Genomic DNA, 24,420 nt, shown 5'->3' with positions numbered 1-24,420 from the left:
TGGTGTGATGGATCCTTTCCTCTCGTGGTTGGTGAAAGCCACTGGGGACAGTTTAGTTCCATTAATGATGAGGATTGTTAATGCCTCCCTGTATGAAGGCAGCTTGCTGGCTACGTTAAAACATGGTAGTTAGGCACTCATTCAAGAAATCATTTCTTGACATGGACAACCTTACTAATTTCAAACCAATCTGAAACCTTCTCATGTGAGGAAAATTAATGAAAAAGTAGTAATGAAAATTAATGAAAAACTCAGCGACATCCACATTTCTCCAAAATTCTTTAATCCTTATTACTCTGAACATGGCACAAGAACTACATTGATATAGTATCTTTGGCTAATAATTTCCTCCTGGAAATGAAGAATGCTCAGATATCTATGTTAACATTGATGTCGTTCGACAGCCTTTAACGTGACTGACAACAAGGAAGGGGTGTCTCAATGATGGGGCCTGTCAGGAGTGGACAGGATTACTTTAGAATGGTTCCACTCATTCCTGTCGAAAAGGACCTGGAAGGTGGAAATGGGCACTTGCTGATTTTCTCTGGAAGCCATCCCTTTAGGAGTACTGCAAGGTTCCATCTTGTAACTCTCCCAATTTAATGTCCAGGTGAGGCTGCTGGGAGGGACCCTGGGCAAAAATGCTGCTGTCTGTTTTTTCAATCAAACCCAGATTGCTTCCCCAGCTGGCTTAAAATCAATCCAGATAACACAGAGGTAGAAGAGAGAAGCATTGCACAAACTGACAGGTGGAAACTGCTCCCTCAGTAGAAATCATTGCCTTTGATGTCAGTAGTCGGGAATCTCAGGGCTTTATTGAATCCATTGCTAGCGATTAGATTTTAAAGAGTCAGTGACAGTCCAAAATACATTCTAACAGATTGGCTGGCTGAAATCTGAAGCTTTTCCTCTCTGAAGTGGACCTCATTACAGTTATTCATCCCCTCAGTGTTTGCAGGCTAGATTACGGTAATCCACTTCACAAGGGTGCTACTCGTTCAGCGTTGGAAAATGACATGGAATCTTCTGCTGGTGAGGAATGCAGTCACCTTTTTATAAAGGGGCCAGGTGGCTATGAACATGAGATCTCTGTTCTGAGCTCTTCATTGGACTCCTTTCTGTTTTGGAGTTTAATTCAGCCATAAGTGGCCTTGGATCCAATTTGACTTGTACAGACAGTTAACTGAAATGCTCTTTGTTTATCCCTTCATATGAACTTCATAGGGAAGCCAACAGGGACTTCTGGTGGATGGCCTCCATATCTGGAACTGGCTCTCACTAATGGTCTGCCAATTCTCATCCTGGCAACCTTTACTACATGATGCTAAATGCGTCTGTTTTAATTTGTCTTTTAATTTGCAGGGGATTTACTGTCAGTGGGGTAGGACATGTCGGAGTTAGGGGATTGGTAGGGAGTAGTGTTATTGGTTGACAGTTTGTAATGTTTCAGTTTTAATAATTGTTCTTGCACCTAGAGACTTTCTGAATTTCACATTTATAAATTAATGTATAAATGTTTATTAATGTTAATAAAATCCCACAAGCTAGATCCTCAGCTGGTGTTAATCGGCATAGTTCTTTTGAAGTTCCCCATAGTCCATGGAGTTACTATGACTTTCCCCAAATGACAATCTAGCAGCTTATGTTTAAAATGTAAAATTTCTTTCATCAGCTAGAGCTGATGGCCATAGATTTTTTTCCCATAAAGTCCCATACATTACATCAGTGGAGATATGTGGTCCTCTTGTCATATACCTGCAACCTGGGTCCTGGAATCCTGCCAAAGAGTTCAGTATTAGTTTGCCTTTACAGAGACTGAACCAGGTTTACAGTTAATATTAACTCCTCGATAACTATTTTAAATTAATTTAATACAAACTAAGAAGAAGCTGTGATTGTAAACATTAATTCATCTAAAAGGATTAGGATTGGTAACTCAACTGATTGAGGAAAGAATCGATAACAACAGAAGTGAAAAAGCTGAGTGTCAAAAATTCTCACTAGATCAAGAACCTTACATAATAATCATGAGACAGATTTTTTTTAAAGCTTCTGTTTAGCATACAACAGATTTTGGGGCAGGGGGTACCTTGACTTCATTATACTTACTACTTAAATGCATTTATTTTCAATATGTTGATTTAAGTAGACAGCTAATGATGGCAAGTTTTAAATGCAACAGACATATAGGTATGTTTGTTTTAGTGTGGAGAAAGCAGCTTTGCATATCCTTATGTTTTAATCAGTTGCCTGAAATACCTAAAGTTTGTCAATAAGGATAACAATCATGGTAAATTTAGTAACTCCCACTATGCAACCCTCATAGGATCATGTGCTAATGAAGAAGATGCTCTAATGCCCACCGAATGTAACACCTTCCAATTAGCACTCCCCAACATGAATACTAACATTAATGTTAAACAGCGAAGACAAAAATGGGTATCAATTCACATAATAGAAAATAATTGATGAAGTTGGAGGGTGTGATTATTTGTGATTACTTTACAGTCATGCACAGAAAGTAGGAGAACCCCAGTTAGTAGCTAATCTCTGGCTACCTCTTTGAAGATAATGAAATTGGCTTCCTACTGATGATTATTCATTAACAATTAATTCTTTCTTGGAGATCTGCTTCATTTTCAGCTTCTCACCACAAACATGCAATGGAATAATTACAAGTGGAAATGAAAAAGCAATTAGTGGCAGATAATGCCAACATCTGATTAAAAAACAGTAGAACAGATTAGCAGTTCAGTAACTGCAAGTCTGCTGCCTTCAGCAGGGAGATGTAAGTTACTCACCAATATTGCAATTCAAGCTGTGTTTCTCTTTTATTGCTTCCCCTACATCGTGATCTGCCACATGCAATGCTCTTTTATTCTAGGCGGTATTGGTTTGTTGTAAATACTTTTTTTAAAGATTAAGTATTAGTTGAAATAGTTTATTGTCCTACATGCTGAGGCTCTTTCAAAAAAAATAATAATAAATGTAAAAAGGTAGTTAAAACAAGTCATTCAGGGGGCAAGCAAATGTACTCAAGGGGTTTTAAGATAGATCGTAGGAGACAAAGATCCTTGGGAATTATAAAAAATAGAATGTTTGTTATAAAACAGAGAACACAATGTGATGGTTGTCGTTAGCCACTATGCTGTCGCTAAGCTAACTGGTGGTTTAGATCTTGCATTCTGAGCCCACAAAATCCAACAGAAGCACAGAAGGAGACACTGGTACAATGTGTAATGTTATTATTTATATTATAGTAAGAGCTAGAGGTCCAATATGCTAAACTCTGTACAAACATGTAGCAAGAAGTGCAGGAAGCCGAGAATTGAACCTAGTGGCCCCATCCATTGCCTTAATCACAAGACTAAATCACCATTCTTCCATTGATTTTATTTTCCTTTTCGGTACCAAAAATAATTGCCATTGTCACCATTACCATAGCTATGCAGAGCTTCAACTACTCTCCGAAACACACTAAAACACAATGTTATGAATTAAGTTTTTTCATTGTTGTTGTTTTGTGTTTTTAGTACTAATCCAGAGAGCTGGAGTAGTGAGCAGTTCTTTAAGGCATGGTATGAAAGAGAAAGTAATTATAAAACAGCCATTAAAAATATAGCTCATTGGGCTTCATGCAGGCTGAATTTTATGTTTTCAAAAAGATTTACTATAGACTATTTTTCTTTTTCAAATTTTTCTTTTTTGCATGTATGGAGTGGGAAGGAAAAATGCCCTCAGTGAATTTAGGTTCTGCAGGGGAATTAGTGGTTTTTTTGTTTCAGAAGATGAACAATAATAAATAAAGGAAAATGTGCATACTAAACTCATTGCTTACATTAAGGTCCTTCTCTCACCTGGGTAAAGAAGTGTCTATTGTCTGTTATGATAATAGGACCTACAAATTTACTCTAATTGTGAGCTCACCTGTCAAAGCATGTGGGAGTTCATAAGATGTTACAATAACTGATCATAACAAATGTTGATGAGAAAAGGTATGACACAGAGATGGAAAGACTAAATTAGTCCAAACAAAAAGATATGGTTCAAAGACTATGTTAAAATCATGCTTAGTAAAAACAGAAGATGTGAAACCAGAAATTAATGAACCAATATTAAACGTGTCAAATATTAGGTGCAGTTTGTGGATAAAATAATGAGGGGGTGGGCTATTCCACCCACCATTCCTTTTTTGCGTCCTTAAAGAAAGTAAGTTTTGGGGGAAAATAGAGACGAACAGACGGAAGCTACTGGAGCAAGTTTCAACATCATGGCTGCCTCTTCTACCATTTTATGGGACCCTGACCCTCATCGTCCTAATCCCGAGGGATGTCCTGACCAGGTTGGGCCAGAGAGAGGGATCCAGATGACATCACCCCCTCTACCAACTCCAGCTGAATCCCATACACCATCTCAGATGAAACAGAATTGGACTTGTTAACAGTAGCTCCAGCCCATCTAAGCTAACTTCTTTTTTACCCAAAAGAACAGTGATTACCACATTAGATACTAACTAAGAAAGAAACTATCATACAAAGGGTTTTTTTCCTTCTAAACCTCTCTCCATGTTGCCTCTGCCTCTTGCACGTTACTTACCTCTACTCCATCCACCTGCTCCTTCTCCCCCATCTCCTTCTGGCTGCTAACTTCCATTTTTTCTCTGCCTTCCTGCCTCCCCACTGCCAAGCCTTTCTTTCCCTGCTGCTTCTCCCCCACCAGCCCCTTTCACTGACATGGATAGCTATACACCACAGTGTGGATGCAGCCTGCTTTTCACTGCAGTGTGTAGCTACACATATCCTACCTGTCACCCCAAGTGCTGGTAGATCATTGTCATGGAGTATATGTACCCTGTGCTGGCTCAGCAACTAGTGGGTTAATGCAGGTACTGCCAGCCAAGATGACTAGCAGCCTCATAGGAGCAGGGAGGATAAAAGAGCTGGGAAGCAGATGGGGCAGCTTCCAGGGGAGCAAGCAGGCTGGAGAAGGGAGCTCCTGCTAGAAAGCTGCTAAAAAGCTCAGAGACAGCACCCTAGGAGGGGAGGACTGGACCAGCAGGCTGAAGAGCATACAGAAAGCAGAGGAGGTGGGAAGGAGCTTAGGGCATAGAACTGTAGGACTGGAAGGGACCTCGAGAGGTCATCCAGTCCAGTCCCCTTCACTCGTGGCAGGACTAAGTATTATCTAGACCAGTGCTTTTCAAGCTATCTGATGTGGGGGACAGGCAATTTTTTTTTCCAATGTGCGCGCAGACTGGCAGCCGACAGCTCGTGGACCGGCACCAGTCCACGGACCACCACTTTGAGTAGCACTGATCTAGACCATCCCTGACAGGTGTTTGTCGAACCTTCTCTTAAAAATCTCCAATTATAGAGATTCTACAGCCTCCCAAGTCAATTTATTCAAGTGCTTAACCACCCTGACAGTTAGGAAGTTTTTCCTAATGTCCAACATAAACCTCCCTTGCTGCAATTTAAGCCCATTGCTTCTGGTCCTATCCTCAGACGTTCACAAAAACATTTTGTTCTTCCTCCTCCTTCTTGAGGCCTAATCAGCACAGAGTAGAGCGTAAGAATTACTTCTCATGTCTTGCTTACAACATTCCTGCTAATACATCCCAGAAGGATGTTTGCTTTTTTTGCAACAACGTTACACTGTTGACTCATGTTTAGCTTGTGGTCCACCATGACTCCCAGATCCCTTTCTGCAATACTCCTTCCTAGGAAGTCATTTCCCATTTTGTATGTGTGCAACTGATTGATCCTTCCTATGTGGAGTACTTTGCATTTGTCCTTAATGAATTTCATCCTATTTACTTTAGACCATTCCTCTAGTGCGACAAGATCATTTTGAATTTTAATCCTACCCTCCGAAGCACTTGAAACCCTCCCAGCTTGGTATCACCCGCAAACTTTATGCCTTTTCTAAATCATTGATGAAGATATTGTACAGCACCGGACCCAGAACTGATCCCGGGGGGACCCCACTCATTATGCCCTTTCAGCATGACTGCAGGGATTTCCCTACACCCCCCTGAACTCCCCCAACTCCCCCCCCCAGTTTTGTGAACTAGTTACATGCAGTGTTGCCAATTTAGTGATTGTTTAGAAATTTGAATTGAAATTGAAATATTAATACACACATTAAAAGCACATAAAGTGTATGATAAAATATGTGTATCTGGAAAAGTATAATAGATTTGAAAAGTATGAACATAGACTAGCTTCCTTATACAGCTGTTGTTTTTTATGACAGTGTCAGTGCATTCATTTCAGAGATCTTGGCCAATCTAATAATTTCAAATTATGATTTGTAAGCAAAGTCTAAATGATCTCTTCCTGACAGCTAGTGATGAGCTGGGGGGAAAGGCTTCAGGACCAGATTGTATTTACATTCACACTTATTTTAGCCTCTTCTGGTACTACCTCACTTTCACTGGTATTCACTATGTTAGACGTCCAATCTCCACCAACCTTCTTGGTGAAAACTGAAACAAAGAAGTCATTAAGCACCTCTGCCATTTCCACATTTTCTGTTATTATTCCCCCTCCCTCTTGCCACTGAGTAACAGGCCTACCCTGAGCTTGGTCTTCCTCTTGCTTCTAATGTATTTGTAGACTGTTTTCTTGTTACCCTTTATGTCTTTAGCTAGTTTGATCTCGTTTTGTGCCTTGACCTTTCTAATTTTGTCTCTACATACTTGTGTTATTTGTTTATATTCATCCTTTGTAATTTGACCTAGTTTCCACTTTTTGTAGGACTCTTTTTTGATTTTTAGATCATTGAAGATCTCCTGGTTAAGCCAGGGTGGTCTCTAGCCACACGTCCTATCTTTCCTATGCAGTGGAATAATTTGCTCTTGTGCCTTGGCGACACCGTCTTCGCAGCCAGGCATTCACCTCCAGGATGCATCTGTCTCTGCCTGGGCCCCTACCCTTGACCGTAAGGATCGAAGAGAACATGGCTAGAGTCATCAAGGCCTGATTTGGCTTAGGGGTGCTGAGCTGGAACCCAGTGGATTGGCGGGCCTGGGTTCTCCTACCAACCTCTGAGGGACTTAAGAATGGAGGGGGGTTTCAGACCTCCTGGGCACGAGGAATTGACTGACAGTCCTTCCAGACTGAGGGAGCTCAGGTACAGTCCTCTGCCTGGCCAGAGCAGGTGCCATGGCACTGACACACTAGCTCACACTCTTGAAATAGTCAGTCTGGTCAGCCAACTTTGTCATTATAGAAACTCTCTGTATTGCTCAAGTAAAGAATTGTGTAGCCACCAATTTTCCCACATTTAGAAAACTCATTTTAGGGCGATCTTACTCAGGCCACAGGAAAAAGCTTACTTTGCATGCAAAACTCACATGGGACTCCTCTTAGCCATTGTATTGATTACAGTCTTCTGCAGAGAGTAATAGGAATTTGTTCGGAATGAGTGAGCCTCACTTGTATAAGATATGAGTGAGCCTTACAGGGGGTGTGTGTGTATGAGTATAATTTCTTGCACTAGGAATGTGAAGCTATGTTCTTCAGAATAATGGATAAACTTGAATATCTCTGTATTTATGTTTGTGTTTATGATTTTCCTGGGCTATTTTTATCAGCGAGTGATTTATGAGTTATTAAAAGCATAAGATCTGGGGGTTTCATGTTGTTGCTATCCAGAAATTGGAGTACCCTTAAAAGACTGGATTGAGTATATTTCCCCCCCATAAATAGTTCCCCAAAGCATTGAAAATTAAATCTTTGAAAAACATGAACTGAATACAACTATACACAGATACACAAATGTGTATACATCAATAATTTCTGTATACAGCTTTGCTGTTATGAAAGCTTCTTCTGGGAAAGAGGAGGAAGGACAGTGGGAACATGATGATGTATTTCACATAAGGGTGAAACCACAATTTTTATTAGTTCCTTTTTCTGGGATTTTGTCTCTTTTAGCCATGTATGAAACTTGGCTGCAGTGGAATGGGTTGATGACATTTCTCAGATACAGAAGAGACATTGCAATTGTTGAGAACTATTTCCTGGATAAGGTTGTGTGCTAACAGGTTTTGATGAGCTGGAATGGAATCTCGGCCCAAACTACTGAAAGAGCACAAGGCTGCTGCATTCAGGGCAATGGACAAACATTCTTAAGGCAAAATCTTGCTTTCATATATGCAGGCATCTCCTAGTATCATCTTTGAGACTTGTGCATTGCATTTATATCCTTTTGGGGGGAAATTGCCTTAATGTGCCATGCAGACAAAAGTAGAGAATTGGGCCAAAAGAAATTTGATGAGGTTCAACAAGGACAAGTGCAGAGTCCTGCACTTAGGATGGAAGAATCCCATGCACTGCTACAGGCTAGGGACTGAGTGATTAGGCAGCAGTTCTGCGGAAAAGGACCTAGGGGTTACAGTGGACAAGAAGCTGGATATGAGTCAAGAGTGTGCCCTTGTTGCCAAGAAGGCGAACAGCATTTTGGGCTGTATAAGTAGGAGCATTGCCAGCAGATCGAAGGATGTGATCATTCTCCTCTATTTGGCATTGGTGAGGCCTCATCTGGAGTACTGTGTCCAGTTTTGGGCCCCACACTACAAGAAGGATGTGGAAAAATTGGAAAGAGTCCAGCAGAGGGCAACAGAAATTATTAGGGGGCTGGATCACATGATTTATGAGGATAGGCTGAGGGAACTGGGATTATTTAGTCTGCAGAAGAGAAGAATGAGGGGGGATTTGATAGCTGCTTTCAACTACCTGAAAGGGGGTTCCAAAGAGGATGGATCTAGGCTGCTCTCAGTGGTGGCAGATGACAGAACAAGGAGTAATGGTCTCAAATTGCAGTGGGGGAGGTTTAGGTTGGATATTCAGAAAAACGTTTTCACTAGGAGGGTGGTGAAGCACTGGAATGGGTTACCTCGGGAGGTGGTGGAATCTCCTTCCTTAGAGGTTTTTAAGGTCAGGCTTGACAAAGCCCTGGCTGGTATGATTTAGTTGGGGATTGGTCCTGCTTTGAGCAGGGGGTTGGACTAAATGACCTCCTGAGATCTCTTCCAACCTTGAAATTCTATGATTCTATGTTACACAACTAGAAAAGCTCAGCAACACAACACAGCTATTCTACAGAGACAGCCACCTAAACAACAGCTTCTGTAAACAATTTGCCTCAATGTGTCAGAATATTAACACGTACTGCAGGGTTTCTCCTCTTTCCTTACCAGGTGAGTGTTTTCAGTCTCTATATTACTGCAGCAAATCTACGCCATAGTCCTGTAACGTTTACGTTCTTAGCGATATTAGGTATTTTTAAAATTCCAAAAAACTAATCTTGAAAGCAATAAAACCCAGCCTCCGTTAAGTAAGTGTTAATGCATAGGCTGTACTCACCAGCCCCTGGGATCTGGGGTCAGTCAGCTGCTTAACCTTTCCAGCTTCTAGGGGAAGCACATGCTGCTCATTTCTGAAGTAGCAGTAAAGGCTACTCCCCACATGCCACCTAAACCTTTGTCCACCTCATGCAGGTGGAATGGCTTAGGAAAATCCACCAATTGGCTGCTACAGTTCTGTTTCCCTATCCCCATGTGGCTTAAGGGAAAAGCCAGAATGTGTTAAGATTTTATTTGTAAAGTTTTCCCCATCTTCTTCTGTAAGAGTATTCTCTCTCCAACTGCATCCCTGGCCCAGCTAGCTTCAGATCACTGGGAACGTCTACTCTTGTCTCCCACCTTCTCCACCCAAGTACTTCAAATACATTTTACCCAAATGAAGTATTTAGGCCTGATCCAAAGCCCATCTACATCAATGAGCATCTTTCCACTGATTTCACTAAAAGATTCAGATCATGCCCCCAAAACCACCTAGAATCTGTATAACTCACAAAGCTTTGTCAGTTTTCCATCATAGTCTTTTCTTGTGTATTGTATCCCCATTCTGTACCCTTTGTCTGTGTGTGTGTTTAGACAAGGAATGCCTCTGTTCTATATTTATACATTGCCACCCTAGCACAATAGGATCCTGATCCCAACTGGGGTCTTTGGGTGCTACCATAACATAAGTATTTACTATTATGATGACTACGTATACTGCTAACCTCATTGTAGTGGTCTCAAAGAAAAGATAGGACAAGATTCAAGTCCGATACTTCAGAAACACTCTTTCACCTAAAATGTGCCTCACAATGAAGCTCTAATAACAAGCCAAAGACTGTTAAAATGCTTTTCTCTCTTTCTCTGTCTGGCATCTGATAAAATTAAACAAAACTATTTTGTCCACCCTTGACGAATCAGTCCTTAGAACGGGGGATGGAAGAGGTAAAGCATTTATTGAAAATCGGTTGCAAATGAACTTGGAAAGAATGTAATGAAACTTTATGAACAACTTTTTCCCATAAAGCTTTCACTATTGGTATATAGACAATGTAAGTGTGAGATTGTAGGGTGTAACTGTAAAAAGAGGGCTCTTACAATGAGGTGTAAAAGACTTAGAATTTAAGAAAAAAAATGTATTATTTCATTAATTGCTTGGAAGAATGTAAGAGAAAAATATTCTAGATATTTTACATTAAATCAAGCCTGATGATGATAAAAATAAAATAAAATTGTGGATTACTTTCTCTGAAATGTGACAGAAGCCCAGTAAAGAGACTAATTGAGATAACCAATAAAGATAACCAATAAGAGAACCAATAAAAGTAGCAGCATATAAAATTTGCTAATATTCGTATTGGGTTTTTGTTGTTTTGTTTTACCCTAGCAAACCATTGTGATTTAGATGTAAAGGAATATTAACAAATCAGATGCCTTTTCCTTGTGTCTGATGTTAGGGACTAATGAGTTTATTGAGCCAGGTAGTTCCCTGGTGAGTATAAATGTATATAAGTCAGCACAGTTCAGTGAAATTGCCAAGCAGTGAGGGGGCCTATAAATGAACTAGCATGAAGACAGCATTACCCAATGAAGGGATGATCACTTTAGCCTAGGTCCCTTACAGCAGGACTTCAAAAACAGGGCACATTGCACCAGGTGTGCTATATTAGGCTGTAGACAAGTACTTCAGCATCAAGTGTCTGGTATAAATGTATACTGGAGAGGCATAGCTCATTACAGAAACAATTTAATCCTCCGCTGAAGGACCACACAAGGCACTATGTACCACTTAAGATCCTCTGATTCCTGAGATAAGCAAGTGGTGCATAGAGGTTTCTACACATCCCCTATGATCTGCAGGTCAATATCACTCTTGTGCATGGACATCAAATCATAAACAAATGCAATCAGATAATATGACCTCCAGTTTCCTACTGTCATAGCACATGCAAAGTGAAATTCTGTACTGGGACTAGTGTCGTTTAATATATTTTTATTAGTGGAACAAACAGTAAGCAATGAGACATTAAAAATTGGAAGAAGGTACAAAATTGTTTAGGTTAGTCAAGGCCAGAGAAGACTAAGAGGGACTTCAGAGAGACCCAAGATATAAAGGAAAATGCAAAATAATGCATGTTGGAAAGAATAATTTTAATTCATGTACCTTGCTGGATTCTAAATTTTTCTGTAACACTCAGGAAAAAGATGTGATCACCGCTAAGAACAGTTAGTCACATTGCTTAATACATGACTAGAAGGCACTCAGTGATGAATGCAGCATAAGAACCTTATCTATATAAAATGGAATAGAATTGTGGGCAGCTCAATGAATGCCATTGATCACTGTGAAGTGACTCCATCTCTCTGTTTTTGAGAAATTGCTGTTATTGAGAAGGTGAAGTTGGAATGCCTTTCCCAGAAGGTATATAGTGTTAAGGTAGTGGCCTGGAAAACTTATAGTCCATATATCTCTCTGGTTGAGATACTGAATGAATCTGATGATAACAGGGATAAAACTAGAATTTAAAATCAAGGTTTATTGGAGTCTAAGGAGAGAGAGAGCAAGAATTGGAGACTGAAGCCCAGTCAAGGTTGAAAAGTGTGCAGTAGAGCTGGGCAGGAACCGAATGTTTTGGGTTTTTTTGCTAGGAAAATTTCATGACTTTGAATTTTTCAAACATTTGCAAACAAAGTGAAAAGAAAATTGTTTAAAATTTTCCACAAAATGAAATGTAGGGGAAAAAATAGTTTCTGGTTGACAGAAACATTTCATTTTGATACAATTGAAACATTTTATTCCAGTGTTGACCCTTTTTATTTTATATAAAATGTGCACATATAGAAATGAAAAGTCATTTCAAATTGGAGAATCACAACATTCTTTTGAAAACGTTCACTTTCTCAATAACAACAACATTTTGACCTTATCTGAATGCTATGTTCCATTTTTTTGTTTTGTTTTTTAAGTTAATCAAAATCAACAAACGTCACCAAAATGCCATTTTCCGTTGGAAAAATTTTCTATCTGAAAATGTCTGACCAGCTCTTGTGCACAGGGCATCTCAGGGTGGTGTGCAAAGGTGATTTAAACTCACTTTCCACTGCTCTGATCCTGGAGAGTCTTTGTGCCAGGCTGCTCCCCTGATCTGATTTAGAATAGCCTGAGGGCTGCTGTAACTTGTACTGACTGTCAGTGGCCTCAGAGGTCTGAATCAGCAGGCACAAGGAAACTGTCTCTGTGAGCAGCAAGGAGAGTTGTGGAAGAGCTGGCACAGGAGCTGCTATGACAGCTCAGATAGCCACCAGAATCTGGCCAGTAGTTTCTCTTTTCTTTTTTTGTTGTTCTGTTTCTCTGTTTCTTTTTAAGATGTGGCTGCTGAAGTTTTTAACATCTGCTCTGTTCCTGGCTCAGTTTCTCTCAGTGCAGCAACACTTCCTGTTGACAAAAAAAAAAGAGAGTCCTCTTAGCCCCAGAACTGTGTGTTTCATGCTTGTAAAACCACTATAGCAACAAAAGATGATTGGCTCTTACCATAAGAAAATTAATTGCCCAAGAATTATTTTCCTGTTTTAGACTTTAGCCTAAAAGTTTTCAAAGCCACCTAAGGCATTTGGAAGCCTAATTTCCAAATAATATGAAAGAGAATTGAATGTCTAAATCTGTCCCAGGAGTATTTGAAAATCTTAGCACTACTCTTCCATAGGAAAGGTACATTGATGTCGAGGAGCAGCTCTGTGAGCTGACACTTTCTTCAGTGATTATTATATTGTGCAAGGGTCAGAGTGGATTATTATGGATGTTTGTATATTTTTAGGAGTCTTGAAGAAACTCAACTCTTTTTTGAGACTGGGAGGGAAAATGAGTGTATATAAAGGCCTGGTTGATTCTTTTGATCTGGTTTTTACTAAGTTAATCAAACAGCCTGTTTGGGTCACTCCTTTTTTGTAAAAAGAAAAGGAGTACTTGTGGCACCTTAGAGACTAACAAATTTATTTGAGCATAAGCTTTCATGAGCTACTGCTCCCCTAACCCTGCATCCCATGCAAGCTGAGCAACAGGCAACAAATCAAACAAAAGAACCAAAACACCACCACACTGAAATTCAGACACCTTGTCTGTGGAAAAGGTGAGAGAAACAACATTGTGTGTGTCTGTGTGTGTGCTTCCTTGATCATTGTTTTGTCCAGTACTTAGATGCCAAAATGATAAGTGTGGTGGTAAAAGTAGCTAAAATAAGTAGAGTAGAGTATACAGGGTGGTACTGTTGCCCTCTCCAGAAGGTGAATCCAAGATGGGGTGAAACAATTCACGGCCAAGTTATTTTCCAGTCCCATTGCTGCAACTTTATAGCCTGATTTGATTTGCTCCTTTCTGACAGTTTGGGGTTCCATTGGACACAGGCTAAAGCTTTGTACTTCTTTGGGGGAAATGATGATCCTCCTCTGTTGGAAGTGTAGGTGTATGGGTGGCCTTTATGATTTCTTTCTGAAGTTGCATTACACAGCCTGGATTGCTGTGTATTGAATAGCCTGGTTGCCCTATGTCCTTGATCAAGTACTTGCCCCTACTGGCAAGCAAATGCAACCAAATTACAGTGGTGTCTGCAAGCAGCTTGAAACAATAGGTCTGAGACACAAACCAACGGTCTCATTCATTGTAAAGACTGAAGACTATTGGTAACCATTTAAATGACAATAATATTAACTGTTTCATTGCTTCCCAAAGTGATGTCTCAGTCCAGTGGCAAGCATGGGTTATGTGAGTTTGGAGGGAGAACCACCACTATTCCCCCCCCCCCCCCCCGATAATGACATGTTAGCTCTGTTATTGGTCACTTAAGTAACTTAAGTCTTTTCCCAGTCACTATCTGTCATCTGTATTTGGGAATGATTGATCTTCGCAGGTATTTTTTCTCTTTCATGTTATATAAATGACAGTGTGGAGCATGTGTGGCGAGAGCATGGGTTGCATCCCAGTTCTTCGGGGGATGAATAGGAATGCCCATTCTGCCTATTCTGACCTTTTGGGCCAAGAGCCAAGCCTGTCCTGCCCGGAGAAGAAGGATGAGTATCCTAATAAGTTTTTCCCCATTTGGTTTCATTACTGAAGGGCTACCTCTCTAGTGGTTTGATTTACTCCATGTCTTTTGGAGAAGGGAAATTCAATATCAATTATTCAATGAATTATTCAATTCAATAGAATATCCCCATAGGGAGGGATTTTCAAATGCTCTCAGCGCTGGCTCACCTCAGCCCCCACTGAACTCATTGGTAGTTTTATCACTAACTTCACTGGGATCAAAGTTAGGCTAGTGGTGGGTTCTTTTGAAAATCCCACCCACATAAAGACTGAATATTCACAGTGTAAGAGTCCATATCACATTTAATGTGAGTGGAGGCAAAGATGAAACAGAAAGGAAGCTGGTGGGATTGTCGTTCCTCTTGTAAAAATTCACTGTATTATTTTATATGCTAAATAATAAACAAAATAGTCTGCAATTCAACAAAGGGCATAAACACATAAATAGTCACATTAAAATCACTGGGCTATTCGCATGCTTAATGGTATGGGCTTAAGGACCTTGTTGAATTGTGACCAGAATGAAGATTCAGCATATTGAGCATAAAAGAGGAGTTCTCTTGTTAAAGAAACACTCCACCCACAGTTTGAGTAATATCAGACGTATTAATAAACTGCAATACATTCTATATTTCTGTAACCTGTTTTGTTTCCTCATTTCTAGTGTTATGTTGAGCCCCTGCTAGCCAAGAGGTAGAAGGGTTGGATGGTAAAAATAAGGGACTGTAGATAAAACAAAGTTACTGATTCAGAAAATGTTTCAAAAATTCATCCCAGTAGAATAAGGCTCAGATCTTCAATAGATCTGTACAGAATTATACATACTGAGGATCTGGTCATGCATTCATTGTATACCTTTGAAAAACACTGGATAACTTTTTTTGCCCCAATTTCAGCTCAGGGCTATGCTCTGTTTCTCTGACGGCAACCTCTTAAGGTTATATCACATCAAATGATGCGGAACTGTGAGAAGCTCTTCATGAAAAAAGGAAATTTCACACTAATAATGTTTTGAACAGCTGATTGACTCTGCGAAAGGGGTTAAAAAGGAATAACAAGAAATAGTTTTTAACACCTAAATATTGATCTACTTAAAAATAAAAGCTTACACAGTTCTCAGACACTTATGATGGGTGAAATCATAGTCTCCACTCTCTTAAATTAAACAACTGTATACAGCACAATATTCTTTTTGCAGGTGTTGAGGCAGGATTTTTTTATTTCTATGAGCAAATGTGCAATTTCACAGTTCTTTTATCAAATTACAAACATCTCTTCATGCTGTGCATCGTGATCATGCAGAAGCAAGGAAATGAAGCTTAACAGGTTACCCAAGCACAGCTGAGGGAACAGAATGTACTAAAAATACATGTATATGCGCTGCATTTACATATATTCTCACATAAATACTATGATGTTTTGCAGGACAGAAAAGAAAAATAACCCAATGAATGCACCAAAAGTGAAATGGCAAGAACATCAGATCCTAAAGCAAGTCACCTACCTGAGATGACTTCAGGAAAATGTTAATAATTTGTAATCTATGTTCTGTACTAAATCCCAGGAAGAAATATTGGTTACATTTGCTTGCAGTGGCATGACAGCTTCATTTCTGGGGGCAGTTTCCAACTTCAAGCAGGAAAAATAATCCCCACTTTTAAAGCTGCATTGCGGTTTGCTCAGTTGTGCTTCATATATTATTGAATGATAGAAAACTCTGTAAATGAAAAAAAGTAAAAATGTAGCCCCAAGAGCTGTAGTCCTCGCTCATGAAAAATTTTATTCAAGTCTGTGGGAATTTTGCCCAGTATTGCAGGACTATTCCCAGGCAGTACAGAAGATGTCTGGATAGTGGTAATGAACAGGTGTTTCAAACTGGTTTTGAATATCGTCAGTTACAAACCTGTGAAGCTAAAATTTGCTCTTGCATTCTTTGCACACACAGACCCAAATTATAGACCAGGGGTGGCAGGTTTGTATAATTTTTGGTGGTGCCCAGAATGGGTTGAAGTCCCGCCCCTCCCCCCACCTTGTAAGCCGATATATATATTTTTAAATAATGTAAAAATAAACTGGAAACAGTAAGCATTTAACAGTTTCCCTTTATTGCACAATATTGTTATCATAAGAAAAAATTATTTAACTAAGAATATCAACTTTTGAATACAGAAACAACCAAACACTCTTGGATCAATAACCCTCAAAAGCAAATACTTTCTAAAATTAAAACAAATATAGCCCCTTCTTTTGCGATGTTCTTCGTCGTTGTTTGGTTCCTGAAATGAAGCCATTCAGGAGACTTGCAATGTCCAGTTCAGAGGTAGAGTTCTTATGAATGTGAAGAAATGCCAAGTGTTTTAGATGTTCTTGGCCCATTGTCGTTCGCAAATAATTTTTCAGTCTGCGCAGGCAACAGAATGATCGCTAAATGGTGCAGGTTATAGTAGGAATTATGTAGAATAATTTAGGAGAATTGTAACTTCTGACAACGTCACTCAAGCCTTCATTTTGTTTCAGAAATTACTTCACTTTGCTCACCAAATTAAGCTGGCAATTTCTCGATCTGCAAATATCACTCAACATTTCTAAATGAAGACAGAGCCTCTCCATGTTAATATCACCATGGAAAACTTCACTTATTGGGACAATGTCCTGTTTCGAGCCATAGTTATATGCTTGTCCAATTTTACTGCGAATGTAAAGCTTTCTGTTGAAAACCTCTGTTCAATGGCAACTTTGCAAACATCAGCGATCCTGACATATATTTGATGAAATACTCTTTGGGGTCACTGAAGGTGTGAGGAAGGCTGCCATGGTTGAGCCATCTCGGTGGCTTGCATTTTCTCAGGAGTGTGGAATCATCTAAATAAAGATTTCTTGCCTTCTCTACTGTTGTTTCCCAGAAGTGATTGTATGATGAGCTAGTGTGCATCCCACTCAACACCTCTTGCAACAAGCCAACTTTCTTCATAACGCTTGCCAGTGACATGTTTGGGCTTTGAATTTTTGCATTAGCTTCTTCTACAGGACCCATGGCTTTCACAAGACCTGTCAATGTAAAGTATGCTGAAAAAGATTGAAGTTGCTTCAAGAATCCACTAATTTTGAGCCAAATTCATCGGAAGAGTAACTAAATTCATCTAGGCAGTTCATCATGGCCTCGTAGTTGTGGAGCAGTGATTTAATGCTACTAATCCTTAGTGTCCATCTCGTTGAACACAATGGTCGTAAAGAAGGCTCCCCTTCACTCTGAAACTCTCAGAATGCTCCCATTCACTTTGGTGACTCTCTGAAGGCATTGATGAGATTGTTCACGACATTCTTGAATATTATGCAGGGCATCCTGCATGGCAAGGTTAAGGGAATGTGCAGCTCAGTTCACAAATTCCTCTCTTGGCTCTCAATCCTTCACTCTGGCTTGGGCTCCAATAAATTCATGGGACACATTACTGGCTCCATCATAACCCTGCCCCGGCAATCAGAAAAGGGCAAATCACACCTAAGAAGCGTATCTTCCACGGTTTTGAAAAGAGAAGCCGCGTCCATTGTGTCAGTTTGGTAAAACACAATAAACTCCTCATCAATATCCCAGTCCTCACTAGAAAAGAACGTTTAAAGAAAAACGTACTTATTCTTTTCTTGACAAATCAGTAGTCTCATCCATTACAATGGCATAAAACTTTGAAGCCTTTATCTTTTGCACAATTTGCGCCATCATTTTGATTATTTCATTAATAACCTCATGTGACAGCCACTTGTATTTTGTGCAACTAAGCCACTGTCTCGGTTCCTCAGAATCTGTACTGCGTAGCAACAAGATCTGCATCAAATTTGAACCACTCTCATTATGTCCATGTAATGCTATGCCTTGTTGAGCTAGGGACTGAGACACTGTTAAAACTGTTGTGTAGAGCTTTCCTAGCTGATTGTGATTCTTTCCTGTAACTGGCTGACCTTAGTGCAGAAACATGTACCTGCAATTGCAGAGCAGCCTACTTCATTACCGCTTCCTTGTGACAGGAGGATTTTTCATGTGATGTAAAACCACACAATGCGTGTCTCCCATCTTGAAATCTGCACAAAATAAATGTTGGTTCGGCCGTTGTAGAAAATATTAAGATCTTTTTTTCAGAATAGTTTTTGCAGACTGAGCAAAATGATCTGTCTAATTCGCTGTTGTACTCCAACCACATAAATCACGATAGCCAAGACTGTTGAAAACTCCTTTTCCTATCTTGTAGATTTGCCGCATCTTTCTTTTGTATAACTTCAGTTTGAAAGCTGGGTGTCGAACTCAAGCCATCACTTGATGAATTACCCGTTTCTTCTTTTTCTATGGGTAACTTTATTAAGAATGTATCCATTGTTGATTATTACTGGCCCTACAAATCAAGAATTTGTTGCTGGGATAAAATGAAGCTACAATGTGCTGGCACCACAAGATTACAAGGGCCAATTAAAAGTGAAAAGTCAGAAGCAGCACTCGCCTGCTTCGATACATTATATTTTGTTGTACCTGTGTACAACCAATTATATACTTTAAAGGGTGTAAAATAATCAAGTGTTGTGCTAAACACAATCATACCCCAAACTGACCGCCACATTTAAGTTGCATGTTTTTTCCCTCAGGTGAGGGCTCTGGAGTGGGGCTCGGGATGAGGGGTTCACAGTGCAGGAGGGGGTTCAGGGCTGGGGCTGACGGTTGGGGTGCAGTGGGGTGAGGTCTCTGGCTGGGGGTGCAGGCTCGGGCGTTTGGGTGGGGCCAGGGATGAGGACAGGCTGGCCCAGGGCTAGGGCCAGAGAGGAGGACTCCCCCCAACCCTCTCCCTGTCAGCAGCAGCGAGCTCCGGTGGAGGGGCCCCCCCAGCAGCAGACTCACCTTGCACCACTGTCACTGCACATGCTCCTAGGGCCCCTCTCAGGTCCAGGAAGCCCCCTTGCCTCCCCTGTGGTGGGTACTGCGGATGGAGGCTGGCTGCCATCACATGTGCACCTCCTCCCCTGCTGCTGCTGCTGCTGCCCCTCACCGTAGCCTCACTGGGGGATGGGACTGTCGCCCAGCGTGGGGCAGGAGCAGTGACTGCGGGCGGTGGAGGGGCGCAGGGTGTCACAACACTCACCCAAGCCCCAGCTGCTCAGGTCCAGGAAGCCCCCTCGTCTCCCCTGTGATGACTGGGTGCTGGGGAGGGGATGTAGCCTCCTCCCCTGCTGCAGCCTGCTGCTCCTCACCATAGCCTCAGGGGGGATGGGGCTGCCCCTTGCCCACCGTGGGGCAGGAGTGGTGGCTGTGGATGGGGGCGGCGTGGGCGGGGGCACAGATCATAGGTTCACACGCTCACCAAAGCCCCAGCAGCTGCTCAGGTGAGTAAGGTCCAGAGGATTCCCAGCTGGAAGCCCCCTCGGCATCACCTCCTGGTGGGTGCCGGCGGAGGGGAGGGATGCCAGTCATGTGTGCGCTACTTCCCCGCCTCAGGTGCAGCAGCAACCCCCCGCCTCAGCCTGCTGCCAGCACTGCTCTTGTGCTGTAGCCTAGCCTTAGGGAGCAGCGGCTGGCGGTGCAGGCGAGGGAGAGCAGAACAGAATGGCAGGGCAGCCAGAGCTGCCCACTTTCAATCAGGCAGGGATGCTCTGGGGCGCAGGGGAGGTGCGGCACGAGGGGCAGCAGCCAGAAGCTGGGGGACACTCCACGCAAACATTGGTGGAGCCGGGCCCCCAGGCCCTGAAATTCCTGTAGCCTGGGCACCGCAGGCCCGTATACCTTGCCGCCCCTGTTTATAGACATGTTCAGCTCACAATAAAGTCAATGAGAATTGTGCCATTTGATTAGAAAGCAGAATTTGGCCCCAACCTTTTGGACTCAATATATTTGGGATCACTTCATTCAAAAGGCGTGTTCCTTTCCCTTTGCTTTTCACCTGCTTTCATCAACACTGACATTTCCAGCATTTCTTTTTAATTTTGTTACTGCTTTTGCTGCCAGATATTTTGCAAGAAGCAGGTGCAGATTGCCTCCTTACTCCAACACTGTTCACATTCTACTTTCCCTTTTATTTAGACTTACAGTCCTCGCAGAACTTTTGCCTTGGCCACGCCTGCTAGCTCTTCCTCCCCACAGCTGCTGCGTCAGTTTTCAGATTATGTTAGATATCTGTTAAATAGCACAGACTATGACTATGTTCCTCTCCTGCCCCTGCTCCCGTCATATGATCCCTTTCCGTTTGTGCAGGGCAGTTTTATTTTTAGAATATTTGCTTCTTTGAAAATCTACTTTTTGTTACTCCCAAATAGATCCTGTGATGCAGATGCTCTTGTCCTGCAAAGGAAAAAAATATTCTCTCTTTTTCCGTCTGTGCTATATACGTACATAGTAATTACTTCTGTGAATTTAGTTTTGGGTGCAGATTCCCAGCCCTGGTCATGCAGCAGCAGGCATCAATTGCAGGCTCCAGCAAGTGCTTGCCCTGGATGTCACCTTACAGTTCCGGCCACACAGCAGCAGGCTGCAGTGGGTGCTGGCCCTGGACACTGACCCTTACCCTGACTGTGTGGCAGCAGGCACAGACCCCACGCACCAACCCCGGGTGCCGCCCTGCCCCTGGTCACACAGCAGCAGGTGCCAGCTCTGGGTGCTGACCCCCGGCTCCGTGGCAGCGGGTGCTGATCCCCGGCTCTGGTTGCCAATCCCTGGCCCTGCAACTGCGGGTGCTGACCCTGGGCTCCAGTGTGTGCTGGCCCAGGGCGCCAACCTCCAGCCTCAGGTGCCAACGCACACCTTCGACCATGAGGTGGTGGGGCGCCCCCATCCATCACCCCTGGCTTCTGCTGCCTCACCCCCCACCACTCCATCCAGGTCTTAACTTGCCAAGACTTGCTGTGAAAAGTGATATTAACAAACATGCAAATATCACTTTTCACAGCATTATTTTTATTATTGTGTCTGCAAAATAAACCTATATAAATAAATTACAGTGATCTGGATGTGTATACATCAGTGGTCACCAACTGGTAGATCGCGATCAACTGGTCAATCCTGGAGCCTCTGACAGTCGATCGCAATCTCCAGATGGTGAAAGTCCGGCGGTGCAGTGAGGCTAAGGCAGGCTCCCTGCCTGCCCTGGCCCCACTCCGGGAAGTGGCCAGCATGCCCTGGCCCCGCTACGGTAAGTGGCCAGCATGCAGCCCCAGGGGAGGGGTGGGGTCTCTGTGCACTGCTCCTGCCTGCAAGCACCGCCCCCGCAGCTCCCATTGTCCGGGAATAGGGAACTGCGGCCAATGGGCGCTGCGGGGGCGGTGCCTGCAGGGAAGGGCAGCGTGCAAAGCCATGTGCCCCACCCAGGAGCCATGTGCGGTCGGGGCAGGTAGGGAGTTTGCCTTAGCCGCGCTGCACTACTGATGGGGAGCCGCCCGAGTTAAGTGCTGCCCATCGGGAGCCCGCACCCCAACCCCCAGCCCTGAGCCCCTCCTGGAACCAGCACCCCAAACTCCATCCTGCACCCCAACCCTCTACCCCAGCCCTGAGCCCGCTCCCAGAGCCTGCAACCTGCACCCCCTCCTGCACCCCAACACTGCCCCAGCCTGGAGCCCCCTCCTGCACCCAAACTCCCTCCCAGAGCTTGCATCCCTCGCCCCCTCCTGCACCCCAACCCCCTGCCCCAGGCTCAGCCCAGAGCCCCTCCCACACTCCAAACCCCTCGGCCCCAGCCCAGACCCCGCACCCCCCCCCAAACTCCAGCCCCCTGCCCCAGCCCGGTGAAAGTGAGCGAGGGTGGCGGAGAGCGAGCAACGGGGGGTGGGGTGGAGTGAGCTGGGTGAGGCCTCGGGGAAGGGGCGGGGTAGATTCTGGGTTGCACTTAAATTCAAAAAGTGCTCTTGTTTGTAAAAAGGTTCAAGACCCCTGGTATACATGCATATTCATTTGTTTTTCCTAAAGTTAATTAAATATTTTAGGAAAAAGTGTCAGTGCGGCCACCAGCAAGAGTTGATGACCGCATTCTGAGGCCACCAAAAAATGCGTTCTGAGACCCCCTTCACTAGATGCTGAGAATATTACTGAGTCTGACAAACAAGCACAGCCGCTGAGACTGTTCCAACTAGAGCTCGAGTGAAATGTTAACTCCTCTATTGATGAATAATCCCTTTGACATTCACACGCTCACTGCCACTAGGGCTGCATTACAAGCCTGAAGGTGGTCATTGTACTTGCAGTGGCTGGCAAACCTAAAAATATGCTGTAAATCAGGACGGTGACTCAAGATGATGAAAAACAACATTCGGGATAAAACGACCACTTCACGTTCCCTTGTGAATGGGATTATTTTTGTGGGAGAAGATAAATCTAAGGGTGCATCGATAAGCATCAAAGTGAAAGAAGGGCAAGCCATAAAACCCCAAAATGCTGAAAGAAGCAAAGATGTAATTAATTATTATTATTGTTTATTTATTATTATTCAACATTTATGTTATGTTAGTACCTAATAAGGATTAGGGTCCCACTTTGCTAGGAACTGTGCAAAAAGAGAGAGAGACAATAACTGGTTTATAATATAAAAGACACAAACAAATGAAAGGGGCTATGGAGGCTATAACATTTCCTTCAAAATGCAACACAGGATATGTCTCCATTGTGTTTTCAAACCTGCGGCCATGTGTCTCAGAGACAGGGTCGACAGACTCAGGTGTGTTCTATGGCACTAAAAACAGCAGTGTAGATTTGCAGCTCGGGCTCTGAACGCTAGGTGGGCAGGGTTCCGAAACCTGATCTACACGAGAGAAATGTAAGAGCTACTGTGTTATTTGGATGAGTGTGTTTCTTGGAACATCCCAGACAGCCCCTAAAGAGTGAAGGACCCTTCGCTGAGGAAGTAACACTGGGAGGAAGTTGAGGTGTGTGTTTCGTGTCTCGGGGAGAGGGAAACCGTTTGTACCAGCAGCTGAAGCAACATTCCTTCAGTCAAAAATTTTCCCTTGAAACTGTTCTTTGACAGAGATTTTTACAAAAAGTATCTGCTTTGCACAGAAAATGTTGAGCTTTTGTCTAAACTCACCCAAAACTCAATCTTTTGTCTCAGAACTGGAAATGTTGGGGTTTTTTTCAACAAAAAGTCTCTAAATTTTTTGCAGAAGAAAAGCCATTTTCTGACCAGCTCTATGCCGCAACCTCTTCCAACAATAAATAGAAGTTTTTCTGTTGTTAAATTGAGTTTATGCCAGCGTCATTATTTGAGACTTTCTGCATTACTGTGGTAATTCCCCAATAAGGAGACTTCAAGGTTACATAACAGAAATTAAACTGGTTAAAGCCCGAGAATGTCAGTTGAACACTGTCTCTCACACACAAATGCCCCCAAACAGCCTGGAAATGATCTAATAGCCAGTTAAAACAAACAACCTTTCAGCAGGTTTAATAATTGATTAAAGCTTAACTGTCTCAGACTAACCTGTTTAGTGCCAGTCTGAATGTAGACAAGCTGAAATGATTAAATGAGTCCTCCCTTCATTGAAGACCCAACATGTGTTTGAAGGTATGTGTCAGACGTTAGAGGAGGAAAAGCTAGTCTGGAGCATGGAGAGATAACGTATTCAAAAGCCTCTTTTCTTCATCGAGTGGTGGAGGAGATGTTATTTGTGGTCTGTGGGTAACTTATGCAACATTTCAGGACTGCATAGGTACATGTTTTACAACAGTTTTCTTTCTTATCTGCATGAGCACATGCCATCGTGGCAATTATACTGCATGTTAAAAAGTGATTGCAGAAGTAGGGAGAACATAAGCCTTGCCATTTCCTTCCCTTTTGAGCTTGCACTTGTTTTTGTTTTATGAAAGTACACATGCAATGCTGAGGGTCAGCAGGATTTCGGGAAAGGTCAGAGCAAATAAATATGTTGTCCTATTTGTTCACTTGTGAACAAGATTCTCTCAGTTTCCCATAATGTCAGTGACCTTCATTTAACCTCTTCCCGCCCCCAAAATATAGATCCCTGAAAGCCTGAT

At 42.5% G+C, this 24,420-nt stretch overlaps 1 long non-coding RNA gene across 1 annotated transcript; it reads right to left on the bottom strand.

Annotated features, from left to right (window-relative positions):
• Positions 1 to 373: 373 nt before the first annotated feature.
• LOC140895700 (uncharacterized) lies at positions 374 to 24,080 on the bottom strand. The gene is made up of 3 exons (XR_012154315.1): positions 23,867 to 24,080; positions 12,445 to 12,785; positions 374 to 1,777 (listed from the first exon to the last, which is right to left on the bottom strand). It is a non-coding gene; the product is annotated as an uncharacterized lncRNA (long non-coding RNA).
• Positions 24,081 to 24,420: the final 340 nt, after the last annotated feature.

Source organism: Lepidochelys kempii, chromosome 11 (assembly GCF_965140265.1).
Source record: "Lepidochelys kempii isolate rLepKem1 chromosome 11, rLepKem1.hap2, whole genome shotgun sequence".
Classification (NCBI taxonomy): domain Eukaryota; kingdom Metazoa; phylum Chordata; order Testudines; family Cheloniidae; genus Lepidochelys; species Lepidochelys kempii.
Note: the sequence above shows the minus strand (reverse complement) of the source record. Positions and strands in the feature narration are given on the sequence as shown.